Here is a 13796-nt window from a genome sequence, read left to right on the forward strand (position 1 = left end):
GACCACCCAGAGACATCTATGTCCTAATTCCTGGAGTCTGTAAATATATTATATAAGGTGGCAAGGGGGAATTAAGGTTGCAGATAAAATCAAGGTTGCTCTAAGTTAGCCTCAAGATAAAAAGATGCCCTTGGTTACTTACACTGGGGGCCAGGGGCACTGTAATCACAAGGGTCCTTTGAAGTAGCAGAAGCAGGCAGAAGAGGGGAGGAGGGAAGAGATCTGAAGATGGTGTCTTTGAAAATGGAGGAAGGGGCCAAATGGCAAGGAATGCAAGAGGCCTTTAGGACTTGGAAAGGGCCGGGAATGCTCCAGAAAGAATGGATCCCTGCCTACACTGGAGGGTGGGGGAGGACCTTGGGGCCCACTTCTGATTTCTGACCCTCAGGACTGTTAGATAAGTTTGTGTTGCTTTAAATCCCTTATTTGTGCAAATTCATTACAGAAGCAACAGGAAACTAATACAATGATGTTGACCATTCCTTCTAGAAAGTATGAGCCCTGGGAGGAGAGCTAGGGGCTACTGTGGTGTCCAGGGAGAGTTGGGGGAAACTGAGCCTTTCAGAGGCTGTGGGTCTCTGGGCAGAGTGGTCACACCCCTATTCCCTTCCATATGCTCAGTCCCAAGTTCTGGCTAAAATATTACCAAGTAGTGAGCTCGGCTCAATGGTGGGAGACATTGAAGCTCAGACCTTTATAGGGTGAACAAATCATTCCCTGGTTCTTTTAAATCCTGGGGTGAACACCAGAGATAGGTTTTCTCCACCAACTGAGCCCAACAGACCCAGGCCCCAGGTGCAGAGGAATGCTGGGAATGTGGGCATGCTGGCCCAAGGTCAGCCTTGCTGTGGATGCTCAGAAAACAGAGATGATCAAAGCCCTTAGGGAAGGAGGGCTCCTGGGAGTCCGTAGGACCTGACAGAAAGTGAGAGCACACTTAATGCTTATATAACAGAAAAAGCATACTGTTTTTTTCTTCCTGCACTTTCAACAGCCAGTACAGAAGACTTCTGTGGCCAGGTGTGGGGGTGGCTTTCCTGCACCACAATGAGCAAGTGCTGAATGACCTGCAATTCAGCTCAATTCTTACACCATTGAGAAGTAAGTTAGATTTCACAGGTGAAGGGCTCATCCCCACAAGCATGCCCCCACCCGAGTCCAGATGCCCCTTGTAAGTCACAGGTTGTCACCTATATGTCACACCAACTGGCAATATTAAATTGGGGTTCCCACAGTGCCCACCTCAGGTTTGATAACTAAATAAGAAGGCTCATAGGACTCAGGGGAACTTGCCTCCTGGTTCATTAAAGGATATGATAAAAGACATTGATGAACAGCCAGAAAGAAAAAAAAAGTGAGAGAAGAAAGAACAAAAATGTAGTCCTGGGGCTGGGGCTGGGGATCAGTGGTAGATCTCTGAACCGGTCCTTAGGGCAGGAGCTGCCATTCCCATGGAGTTTGGATGCATCGCCCTCTTGACAGGTGGATGTATTCACCAATCTGGAAATACCCTGAGTCCCCAGAATTCAGAATGTTTAGGAGTGTTTTATCCTGGAGGTATGACCAACTGGCTGATTGAGCAGAGTTTAGATTTGAACGCTGGGCAAATGCTCCATCACCGAGCTACACCCCAGCCCTAGGACTGCTTTGTTTTCAACCTAATCTCCAGCCCCTCTCCCCTCCCTAGAGGATGAGGACTGACATGGAAGGATCCAAACTTTTAATTATGGCTTGATCATGCTGGAGACCAGTCCCCATCCAGAAAACTACCAAGAAAGTCACCCCATTAAACAAAAGACACCACTATCACCTAGGAAATTGCAAGCATATAGGAACTCTGTGCCAGGAACTGGGAATGAAGACCAAAATGTGTGTGTGTGTGTGTGTGTGTGTGTGTGTGTGTGTGTGTGTGTGTTTTAGATATAGTACTGGGGATTGAATTCAGGGGTGCTCTATCACTGAGTACTTTTTTATTTTGAAACAGGATCTTGCTAAGTTACTGAAGCTGGCCTTGGACTTGGGATCCTCCTGTCTTAGCCTCCGGAGTCACTAGGATTACAGGCGTGCACCACCATGCATGTCTCCAAAATATTTTCTTTATTTATAAATCACAATGTCAGCTGGGAGAGATGGCACTTGCCTATAATCCCAGCAAATCAGTGAGACTGAAGTAGGAGGATCCCAAGTTGGAGGCCAGCCTTGGCAACTTAGCGAGACACTTAGCAGTGTCTTCCTAAGTTGAGCCACAAATGTAACTCAGTGACAGAGCACTCCTGGCTCAACTCCAAGTATTATACAAATCAATCAATGAATCAATCAACCACAATATCAAAGTCGGTGGACTTCAAACACAAATCCCTTACTGCAAGGAGATGTACAACTCAGAAGACATGGGTATTACTAGAAGTCCATTCAATCATTAATAATTCAGACATATGGAAATGTTTCCCAGAACTGGGTCACCAGTTTTGCAGGCTTTCATTTGATCTTGTCAGGTTCCAAAAAGAGAAGTGGTCTTGTCAATTAGCTTTGTCTTTTAATTCAATTAGCTTAGTCTTTTCAGGAATCTGCTCTGATTGACCTAAGAAAGACTGCCCTCTCTTGCTCTGAGCCTCTCCAGGTATCCGTGTTCCTTGAATTTCCCTCCTTCCAATCATTTCTTGACCCTCAGTGATTATTTCTCCTTCTGTCCATTTATGTCCAAACTTTTCTACCTTTGGAAAGACACGAGGTTGGTCACCATCCTGGTCTGGACTTCAGGCAATAATACCACCTTAGCGAGTGTCTGCCCATCAGCTGGCCTCCATTCTGGGGTAAGGTTACACAGAAGCACAACTATACCGGGGCTGTTCTTACCACAGGCCATACATACGTAAGCTGTGCTTATTGCTGTTTTTTCTTTTAATTGTTTAAAAATCTGTTCTTTTTAGATAGACTCTGATGCACTCACTGGTAATCCCTGCTTTGCCAAAGAAACGACCCGCCCTCCAGGCCCTAAGGAACTCTGACCAAATCCCCAGTGGAGTGGAAAGAAAGAACAAAGTGTAGTCCTGGTGCTACAACTGGGGCTCCATGGTAGAGCGCTTGCCTGGCACCCCCGAGGCCCTGGTTCCCATCCCCAGTGCCCATAAAGGTGCACCAGCCTCCTCCTGCCCTGGTCTGTGTGCTCCTAGCAGAGCAAAATGGTCAGGTGTGTTGAGAAGGTCCCACTGGCTGTTTGATGGCTGATCCACAGGAGAAGACCGGAGACCATCCAGGAGGAGAGAGCAGGGGCGGCCAGCCCTAGGGAGGTGGTGGCTAGTTGGAAAGAAGGAGATATCTTTGGGAGAAAAAGGGTCATGTGACCCTAGGATGAGCCCAGACCTGGCTATGCTGTCTTCAGGACTTGCCTTCCAGAAGAAGTTTCCAGGGCCAGCACTGTGGCTGGTGAGACACTAGGGCAGTGTGTCAGTCACCACTCTCAGGCTGGCCAAACCCACATTGGGTGTGAGATGGGAAAAAAACAAGGCTGAAGAGCCCAGGGTTCCTGAGGGGGTTGGAAAACCCTTTTTATTGTCTTTGTTTCCTTCTGGGGGCAGGGTTTTTTTTTTTGATACTGGGGAAGGATAAAAGGGCCTCACACCTGCTAGTCCAGATCTCTACCACTGAGCTGCCCTCTCCCCAAGGGAGGTTCAAGAAACCACTTTCTGAGGAAGAACAGGAGCCAGAGGAGGCTTTTCAGCCTGTGAGACATGCTCTTGGTCCACCTGTGTGGGAGAAAGCATGACTGGCAAGGTGGAGCCCATGTACCCTGTTTGACCCTGGGGACAGGCAAGGACTGGGGAAACCTACCCAAAGTGCTGGGCATAAATTTCCATCCCAGGCCCAGATGTGTGAAGGCCTCTACCCCACAGGCTTCTTCCTCATGGAGGTGGCCCTGATATGGTGTCCAGCCTTTCTTGGCTCTGAAGAGTTGACCATCAGGCCTGCATGACCAAGGGGGCATCTGGGCAGCTGTTGTCTGTCCTCCACCCTGTTCCTTCTCTGTCTCAGCCATGGTAACAGGAAACAACATTTCCCACCACTACTGACCAAATGGTGCCCATTCCAAATTTCATTTTTTGGAGTCCTAACCCCCAGTACCTCAGCATATGACTGTATTTGGTGACAGAGTCTTTAAAGTTGAGTAAAAAAGAGGCCAATACAGCTCAGAGGGTGGGCATTTGGGGAGTGTACAAGAGGACAACTGCCTCCAACGTCCCCCTGGGCCTCTACACACCCTCTAATTCTCCTGGGACTAGCTGCACTTCCTCTGCCACAGGTTCATGAAACAAGAGCCACTCCCCCCAACGCTATAAAGTTGATTTTCCCTGGACACTTCTGCCTCTACTACTGGGGCCTGGTGACTGCTGACTCTCCATACATTCTAGGGGATAGCCAACACCACTCCCAGGGCTGAATCACTGCAGGGCTGAATACCTCCCTTTTTTTCTTCTTGGTACTAGGGATTGAACTAAGGGGCACTCAGCTTATTTTGTATTTTGTTTAGAGACAAGGCCTCACTGAGTTGTTTAGGTCTGCAATAAGTTTCTCAGGCTGGCTTTAAACTCACAGTACTCCTGCCTCAGGCTCCCAAGCCACTGAGATTACAGGTGTGCCCACCCTTCCCCTCCCTTTCCACTTACCCACCCCCACTCAGGGCAAAACTCATCACTCCAAAGTCTACTTCTTCCGTCTTTCCACCCCTGCCTTGGGTCAGTCCTGATCCCCTGCACAGTTTTAAACTCACAGGGAACTTTGGGTTCCAGGTGTCCTGTTAGGTTCCAAAGTCCAGAAATTATATTGATTACAAAGCAAGTTTATTTCTGGGAAAAACAACAAAAAAAATGTCATGAGGCTGGGCCATACTTCAATAGGAAAAGTATCCTCATAAGGAGAGGACACAGACACAAACAGAAAGAAGACCATGTGAAGACACAGGGAGGAGACAGCCTAGGAGGGAGGACTCAGCAGAAACTAACTCTGCCAACACTTGATTTCAGACTTTTGATTGTTTAAGTCATCTGACTAGAAGAAAAGAAAGATAGAAAAAAAACTCAGTGATCCTTGTTACAGCAGCTCTAGCAAACTAATACAGCCACCATCACCACAATAACAACAGCAAACACATACTGTGACCTCTGTGTGACAAGCTGATCCTCACTAACTCTGGAAGGTGGTAGTAGGGACCTTGTTGTGATCATCTGCCACCTATCAGGTATGAGATCTGGTTAAATTACATTGCTTCTCTGGGCCTTCATTTCCTCTTCTATCCCCTGGGACTAAAATAGCACCTATACACCAGTGTGGTATTATAGAATGATATAAAGCATTTAAAGGGTTTAGAGCAATTTCTAGAACTTAATGTTGGCTTTTATTATTGATTTATTTGAAATGAGATCTGGGCCCAAACTCTTAGGGTCAAGCAATCCTTCTATTTCAGCCTCCAAAGTAGCTGGGACTACTAGAGAGGCACTTGGCTTTAATATTAGCTGTAGTTATTCATCTCATTTTATATATGTAAAAATAATGGATCTGAGAGGATAAATAACTTTCCCAAGGTCACACAGCAAGTGAAAGTGTCAGGATTTGAACCCACACAAGTCAAAATCCAAACTCAAATATACTGCCTCCCTTCCCACCCCTCAGCTGCCCAGACACAAAGGCAAACTCAGTGACTCTTTTTTAATTAATTAATTTATTATTAGTTCTAATCAGTTACACATGATAGCAGAAAGCTTTTTGATTTCTTGCTCACAAATGGAGTAGAATTTTTCACTCTCTGGTTGTACATGATGTAGAGTCTCACCATTCTGCAATCATACATGTACCTAGGGTAATGATGTCTGTCATTGGGATGTGGCTTGCCCCAGGACACAGAGCTGAGGAGGCAGCGTAGGGAGGGGCCCTGCCCTTCCTGCAGACCCAGGTCCATCCTCTGGCTCACCCAACAGGCAGCCTCAAAAGGGAGATGGGACCATGCCTGGGGTCCTGGGCAGGTACCAGAGCCTTTTGATCGTGGGTGGTCTGGTTTTCTGGGCAGAAATGCTCCTGCAGCTGCTACCCTGATAGCAAACTTCTCCATGAGATCAGAGGCCTGTGAACTGAGGATATATGATAAGAAGGACCTGTGGCCTTTGCTGAACAGACTTCATCCTGAAATGCACAAGGTGTCCTTGATATACCTCGTCTCTGCCTCAAAAGTGGCCATTCAGCCCACACTTCTGGCATCTTCTGCAGCCCTTGTCCTATGGCCACGTTGTTTACGGTCGGGGTGAGAAAATCTAGCCCATGTGGTCGGCTTGGAAGACCACTGTCAGACCTCCACCCACTAAGACCTGAGAGGGGGTGTGTGGCTCCTCAAATCAGAGGCTAAATCAGTAACAGCACAGGACTGATCTTCCTGTGGGTGCCTTGTGCCTCATGGCCCTGTTGGCCTTGAACATCTGAGATGCTGGGGTGGGGGTTGGCACCTGGAATTGAACCCAGGGGTGCTTAAACCACATCCCCATCCCTTTTTAAAATATTTTATTTAGAGACAGGGTCTGACTGAGTTGCTTAGGGCCCCATTAAGTTGCTGAGGTTGGCTTTGAACTCACATCCTCCTGCGTCAGCCACCCACGTCACTGGAATTACAGGTGTGGGCCAGCTGGTTTGCTGGTTTTTAAGGATTTGGAGATCAAGAGAAGGTTCCCAGCTCCCAATCTGACTTGTGAAAACAACTGGGAGTGTGTCTCGGTAGCTGGCAGTGACTTGATCCCAGCTTACCACTTGGGCACAGGTCCTTGTAATCTGGCCTGTGCTCTGTGTGTGTGTTTGTGGGAGGGGCAATAGGGGTGTCTCTGGATCTCCACACACATCTGGTCACCCTGTCCTGCACTGTGTCTTGTTTGTCAAGTTCCAGAGGGACACAATACCTTTGTTTTATTTATTTATATCTATGCCAATCCAGTGCCTCGCATGTGCTAGACCAGTGCTCTACCACTGAGCCGCCACCCAGCCCCCAGCCCTGCATCAGTCTGGCAGCTCTAATAGTCCTCGTTCTGGCTCTGCTCCTACTCTGCAGCCTGCAGAGTCCTCTGGCCTTAATTGGTCCTTAACCCCTAAAACCCTTGTCAGCATTTTCCCATTTCTCCTATGATGAATCAAAGCTTAATGGCCTCATGGCCTGTTGAATCTGGCCCCCACCTCCTGCCCATGCCATGCTGACCTCGCCCTTACAATCTTGGCCTTGCTTCCTGCAGTACCCACCTGGGAAGCTCTCCGCCCCCCATGCCAGATGGCATGTGAGAAGAAGCCCATCTGCCACCTCCACCCCAGTTCAGTTCCCAAGGTCTCTCTCAGGGCTCACCTTCACCTAAGTCTGTTCTAACGTCAGTTGGCCATTCTGCAGTGTGGGGAGGAAGGGACCAGAGCCCCCTCTTTCATTACAAGGGGCTGAGAATGTGAATCAGTCCATCTGCCTTCACTTGGGGATCTGATTCCTAGAGATATGACTGGATCCCACCTCAAGATAGCTCCTTCTCTGCTGGATTCCACCCTGCCCCTGACAGGACCCCAGCTAGCCTAACATGCTCACCTGTGAGTACTGGGCTGTTGAAAGCATCTATGGAAGCTCACTCACTTGCTGGAGCCTCCTGAATCTCCCACAAGACTGAGGAGCAGGAAAGAGCACAGGACTGTAGAAGCCAAGGGGTTGGCTTCAGATAGGTCTTGTCACTGGAGGGGGTCTGATGAAGCCCCAGAGAGGAGGACCTCAATTCAGAACAATAGGGTCCTTAATGTATGTGGCAGTAAAGAATTCTAGCCTGTGTGAAACATTGACGTATGCCACAGTCCGGCTACAGCAAAATAACCCAGGGGGTGATGAACAACTTGTGTAAATTGATACAGCAGGAATGGCAGCCGTTTATTGTAGGGCAGGAGGGGTATATATACATTACACACAGCTTATCTTAATTAACATAAACTAGATACAGCAGTCAACCAATAAGGAATCTCCACACTTAATGGCTTTACTTCTCAAACCATTCCCTCTGGCAAAATGCCAGGTGCCATCTTGACTTGTTTACAGACCCTAAGAGATACACAGATTTATTTAGGAAAGCAAGGAGTACACATTCAAGAGAGAATTAGAACCAGGTGTAATGGTGCCCACCCATAATCCCAGAAACTAGGAAGGCTCAGGCAGGAGGATCACGAGTTCAAGGCCAGCCCCCACAACTTAGCAAAAACCTGTCTCAAAATAAAAAAAATAAAATAAAAATAGGGGCTGGGGATTTAGTGAGTGGCTCAGTGCTCCTTGGGTTTAATCGTTGGTACAAAAAAAGGGGGTGGAGTAGGCAGGAATACAGGCTATCTCAAGAGTGAGAGCACTTCTGTGGTTTGGGCTCTTCTTTTAAAGGAAACTTAGTGAGTGTGGGCCTGGGCTGGTATGTGGAGATGAAATCAGTCTAGTGATCACAGATGGCTTATGGAGGTCTGGGAGTTCCAGGGATCCTTAGATTGACATCTTCTCCATTATCTGATCAATAGATAAGATTGGGAAAGTACCCTATATTATCAGTTTACTATCTCCTTTTCTCAAGCAATTTTAAAAATGCATGTATTAGTGGGATAATTAACAGTGCACAGGGCAGTTTTCTTAAGTGGTGAGTTTCCTGTTACTTGAAGATTGTGGGTTATGATTTGGGAGTACCAGGTCTGGGAGAAAAACTGGCTTGGGGAGTGAAAGTATGAGAAACTTTATGAAGGTGCTTTCAGATGAAAGGAAAAAGTGTCTTTTTTTTCCTTTCTTTTGTCTCATTTTTACCTGTCTTTTTTGTATCTCTTCTATCCTACCTCAAGCTGACATACCAAGGTACCACTCCTGCTTGCCTGAAAAGCTCCATCTTAAAATGATTCCATGCAGTTGTCTGGGGTCAGGTCAGAAAGCTAGGAGTCCTGATTTTCCCCAAGCACCAGTTCTGTCCCTCAACCTGAGTTGTGGGTGTCTGAACAAAACCTTGCCCTTCTCTGCTGTCGGACATTTTATCCATACAATGAAAGGAAATGAGTCACGAATTGGTTTTGTCTGATTCTCTGTTGAAAAAGTTAGAAATTCAGATTTTGGAATAAAATTTAGATTTTTAGTTGCTAGTAATGAATTCAAAATTGTACACAATACCTCTGAAGAGCAAAGGAGACACTCCAGGGAGCAGACTGGGCCCAGAGACCCCGGCTTGTTAACTTGGGACTGGAAAGTCTCTGTCTGACATTTAGTTCTGTAGTTTTCATCAGCACAACTCATTGGAAAGTCCTGGGGTGTTGAGAGCCACAGTTTAGTCAGAATGACGCACTTTGGAGTTCCGGTCGAGTTTTTGTGGGGTTCTGAGAGAATTGGTGCACAGAGCCCGGTGGAGGGAGTGTGTTCCCGGGAAGTGTGTGTAGAGTGCCTGTGAGAGTTTGGGAATAAAGATTTGCTGTTTGAACCTACAAGGCTGTGTGGTGGCTCAGTTATTTTGTACACAACTAGACTGTGGCACTGGGGATTAAAAAAAAAAAAACATTGACTTCCTAGTACCCCAAAGTTCTGATTTAATCGCTAGAAGCTGGACACAAACATGAGGTACCAGATGCAGGGCTGAATCCTGGCTGCACCTTGTCTTCCCAATGTGACCTGAAGGCTGTGGGCAATGCAGGAAGGACTCTCAGGTAAAGCTTTGGCACAGAAAATGTATTCAGTTAATGAAGGGGGAAAGCTATCGGCAGCCACTTTTGACTTAGTAACTTGAATCTGGCCTCGGAAAACAAGCCCACTTGCTTTCAGGACTGAGACAGTATAATGTTCCACAGGGATGAGGGTGGGGAGACATAAATCTGGGTTCCATTTCTGCCTCTGGTCAGCTGTGGAGTTGGCGAGTTTGACATTTTGATGTTCTCTGTTCTGGGCCTCAGTATTACCTACTTCTTTAACTGTGCTTTGGCCAGGGCTGTCTGTTCAATGTGAATGTCAAAATTTCATTGGAGACTTATTTGTGGGGGTGGGGAGGGGTGGGGGTTGAGTGACTCAACCAACTCAAAGCTTGTATCTGGAGGCTGAGGCAGAAGGATCACAAGTTCAAAACCAGCCTCATAACTTAAAAATTTATTTTAAAAAAAGAGCCGGAGACTTGGCTCAGTGGTGAAGCACTCTTGGAATCAATACCTTGTATCAAAAGCAAAAACAAACAAATAAACAAACAAAAACACAAAAGAAGAAAAGGGCTGTCGATGTACCTCTGTGGTAGAAGATTTGCCAGGCAAGCAAGAGGATCTGGGTTCAATCCCAGTACCACCCCTCCCACCAAAACAAAGACATAAATAAATAAAAGCAAAAATTACACATGTCCAGCCCTGTAGTGGGCAAACCTGTAATCCCAGTGACTTAGGAGGCTGAGACAGGGGGATCAAGACCAGCCTCAGCACTTTAATATCTGCCTCAAAACAAAAAGGACTGGGTGTATTTCAGTGGTAAAGTGCCCTTGGGTTCAAACCTGAGTCCTGCAAAAAGAAACAAACAAAAAAATATATTGACCAGTGATGGGTTCTTGTGCCCCAGCTTTGGAGCCCTTGAAGGACCAATAGAACCTGCCCAGTGTGTCCTCAGACCCCCAGAGAAAAGGACCCAGGGGTCTGGGAGACACCACCCTGCATAGTGGCAGGGGGCGCCCGACGTGCTAACCATTGTCCTCTGGGCTCTCAGAGGATTCTCCTGGGATAGTCTCCCAGCTCCTCGGTCTGGGAACCCCTCTGGGCCGCAGTTCCCACCTCCTGCCTGCCAGGTTGCACCTCGACCTCTCCCCGCCCCGGCCAGGTCCCTTCTAGCACTCAACCCTCTCCCGCCCCCTATGGGGTGCCCCAGTCCCAGGTGGTCTCTCTTGGCTCTCCGGCTCCAGGACTACCCTCCCCCGGGAGGGTGGCTCCTCATTGGGGGCCGGGAACTCGCTGCCCCCGCCCCGCCCCCAGCTCCAGGGCTCCCTGCCCCCCCACTCAGCAGCGCGGCTTTCTGCTCCTCCGCCACCATGGCTCTGGAATTCCTGCTGGAACCTACACCGCCCTCCCGCTCCCGCAGGCTCCTGGTGTGCAAGCGAGTGTGCACTCCACTGGACACTGGATTGCGGAGAGTCGTGGCCAAGCTGGGTCCCTCTCGGCTGTGCATGAATGCGCACACATTTGTGCATCCCACTGTGTGCCTATGCCAGTGTGTAATTGTTTGTGCACACACACTCAGTGACGCTTGGGGAAACTATTCTGAAAATCCTGGGCTGGCAGTTTAAATATAAAGAGGCTTTGTTTAATGCCAGAAGCATTTTCCCCAAGTTCCCAGAATGGGAACCTTCACCTGCTTGCTCCTCCCTTATAGATCAGGAGGCCAAGACTTGCTGGGGGTGGGGGGCAGAGTGGGTGGGGACAGATGCCTGATTAAGAGATGTTGGTCCCCATCCCCTCAAGACTTCAAACTTCCCCAGGTCTCTGTCTCTCCAGGCCCTGTTAAACTTTGAATCTTTCCTCTTCAAATATCTGGGAGTGTTTAAATGATGCCAACATCATTCTGGCGGTGGAATTCAATTTGAAAAGTGGCCAGAATGTGGAATGCTTAGGAGCTAGGGGATGCAGTAGGAGAGGGTGATTGGGGCAAAGCAAGGAAATCGAGAGCAAGGGGAGTAAGTAGGGTGACCATATGAACGGGTGTCCTCACCTACCGTTAACTGCTTTACACTGAGGGTGAGGACACCTGTCTAATAAGGTTGTTTGGAGTTTCCTTCCTGTACTATAGATCTGATGCCTAGGACTGTCTACTCAACAAAGGTGCTAACAAATTGATCACTTCATTAGGTTTTTAATGAGCAGGATAGGAATAAGGTATAAAAACATGTACATTGGGTTTCTGGGTCAGCATTCTGGCAACATAGTTTTCTGGTAGTATCACTTCATGTAAGTTTCTGCATTCATTCTTTCCTTCTCAGTAAAGTGGAGCCAATAACGGTTACACCTCTCCCAGAGTTATTCTAAGGACTAAATGAGTTAATTCACATAAGCACTAGAACAATACATGGCACATCTAAGTGTTGTCTATGTTTCCCTTTTTTTATTATTGGCATCAACTGTATTTATTTCTCCCTCCCTCGTGCTAAGAATGTTTTATACATCTGCACATTTTTTAAATGGTTGCTCAGGGGAGAACACTTTTATTTCAGGATGCATGAAATGGAATTCAAAGGTCAGTGTCCGTAAATAAAGTTTTATTGGCACACAGCCACACCCATTTGTGGATGCTTTACTAAGGCATTTAAATCCTTTTAATGGAGACCTTATGGTTCCCAAAGCAAAACATATTTACTATCTGGTTGTAGGAGGAAAAGTTTGCTAAGCCCTGCTGGACAATATTACCTCCATGAGTGCAGGGAGATTTGCCTGTGTGATCATTAGTGTATCCCCCTGCACCTGGAACAGCGCCTGGAACATAATGCATGCACAGTAAGTATTTATTGCACTGGCCCTAGGCAGTGGTGGAGCGGTGGTTCTCACTTGCCTGAGCTTGGCATGGGAGTTCATTTTGATTCCAGCAGGTGCTCCTTTGGAGATCCAGAAGAGGAAATCTGTCTCCTACCCCTACTTTCTCATGGGTGACCAAGGAATAAGATGACTGCAGGTAAGCAGCAGATGCTCACTTTAGCCTTGTTTTAGGATAGGCACTTACCTGGCTCAGGTAGGCACCTTTCTATAAGCCCAAATGCATGAGCAGATTCTAAAGGAGAGTCAGCTGGTCACCAGCAGTAGGTGTGTGTTCTCACACCTTCCCTTCCACTGTGGCAATCTGGGAGCAGTAAGGAGTTGGGAAATGACATCTCTGACCTTCCTAAGTGGGAACGCTCTAGAGAGGAGGTTTGGGGGATAGCCCTTCCTTTCCTGGAGCCCAAGGATCCCTGAGACCATTAGCCATGATGAGATTCATCTGGGCCCTTTTAAGAGGCTTTACAAGGATCTTAGTGAAAAGTTCTTGTGAACATGGCTAGGGGAAAAAAGTTACTCCTCACATGAGAACAAGCTGGTGTGCAGCTCAGTGGTAGAGTGACCCTGAGTTCAATCCCCAGTATTGCAAAACAAAACCCTCTCCTCAAACCCCAAATAAACATGAGATCAAGCAGACAATGCATGGCATTTAGGAATTGGTAGGTGCCCCACATTGGCTGGCCCACTGATGCTGGTCACTGGTCAATACAAAGGTTTGGGGAAGGAGGTAGCTCTTTCTCACCGACCTTGAGACTGCCAGGACAGCCAGACCTGATGGCAGCCATATTGCCATTATGTGGACTCCGAATGAAGTCACCATTAGAGAGTGAGGGGTGGCAGGAATAGTGATGGAGAGACAGCTTGTGCCCCTCGTCATATTACTTGAATACCTGAATCCTCCAAAGTCTGAAGCTGAAACTACATTTTTTTTGTTGAAGCCAGATTTTGAAAAATCACTTACAATAGAAAAATTCTGATTTGTGGTCACTATCATCCCTGCGTGTCCACTCCAAGGCTCCCGAGCCCAGGAGGCAAAATGCACTGATCCAGGTGGGCTTTCTACCAGGGCAGAAGGCCATTCAGAATGTTCAGAGATGGAAATCTGGAACTGGGGTGCAGCTCAGCGATAGAGCACTTGCTTAGCAAGGGATGGAGGTGGGAGAGTGAGCCACAAACCTGCCTGACATGTCGAGTGTCTGTTGTTTTTGATGACACCTCTGAGCATTCCCTTCTCAACTCTCAGA

This window comes from Urocitellus parryii, unplaced genomic scaffold (genome assembly GCF_045843805.1).
Source record: "Urocitellus parryii isolate mUroPar1 unplaced genomic scaffold, mUroPar1.hap1 Scaffold_49, whole genome shotgun sequence".
Classification (NCBI taxonomy): Eukaryota; Metazoa; Chordata; class Mammalia; order Rodentia; family Sciuridae; genus Urocitellus; species Urocitellus parryii.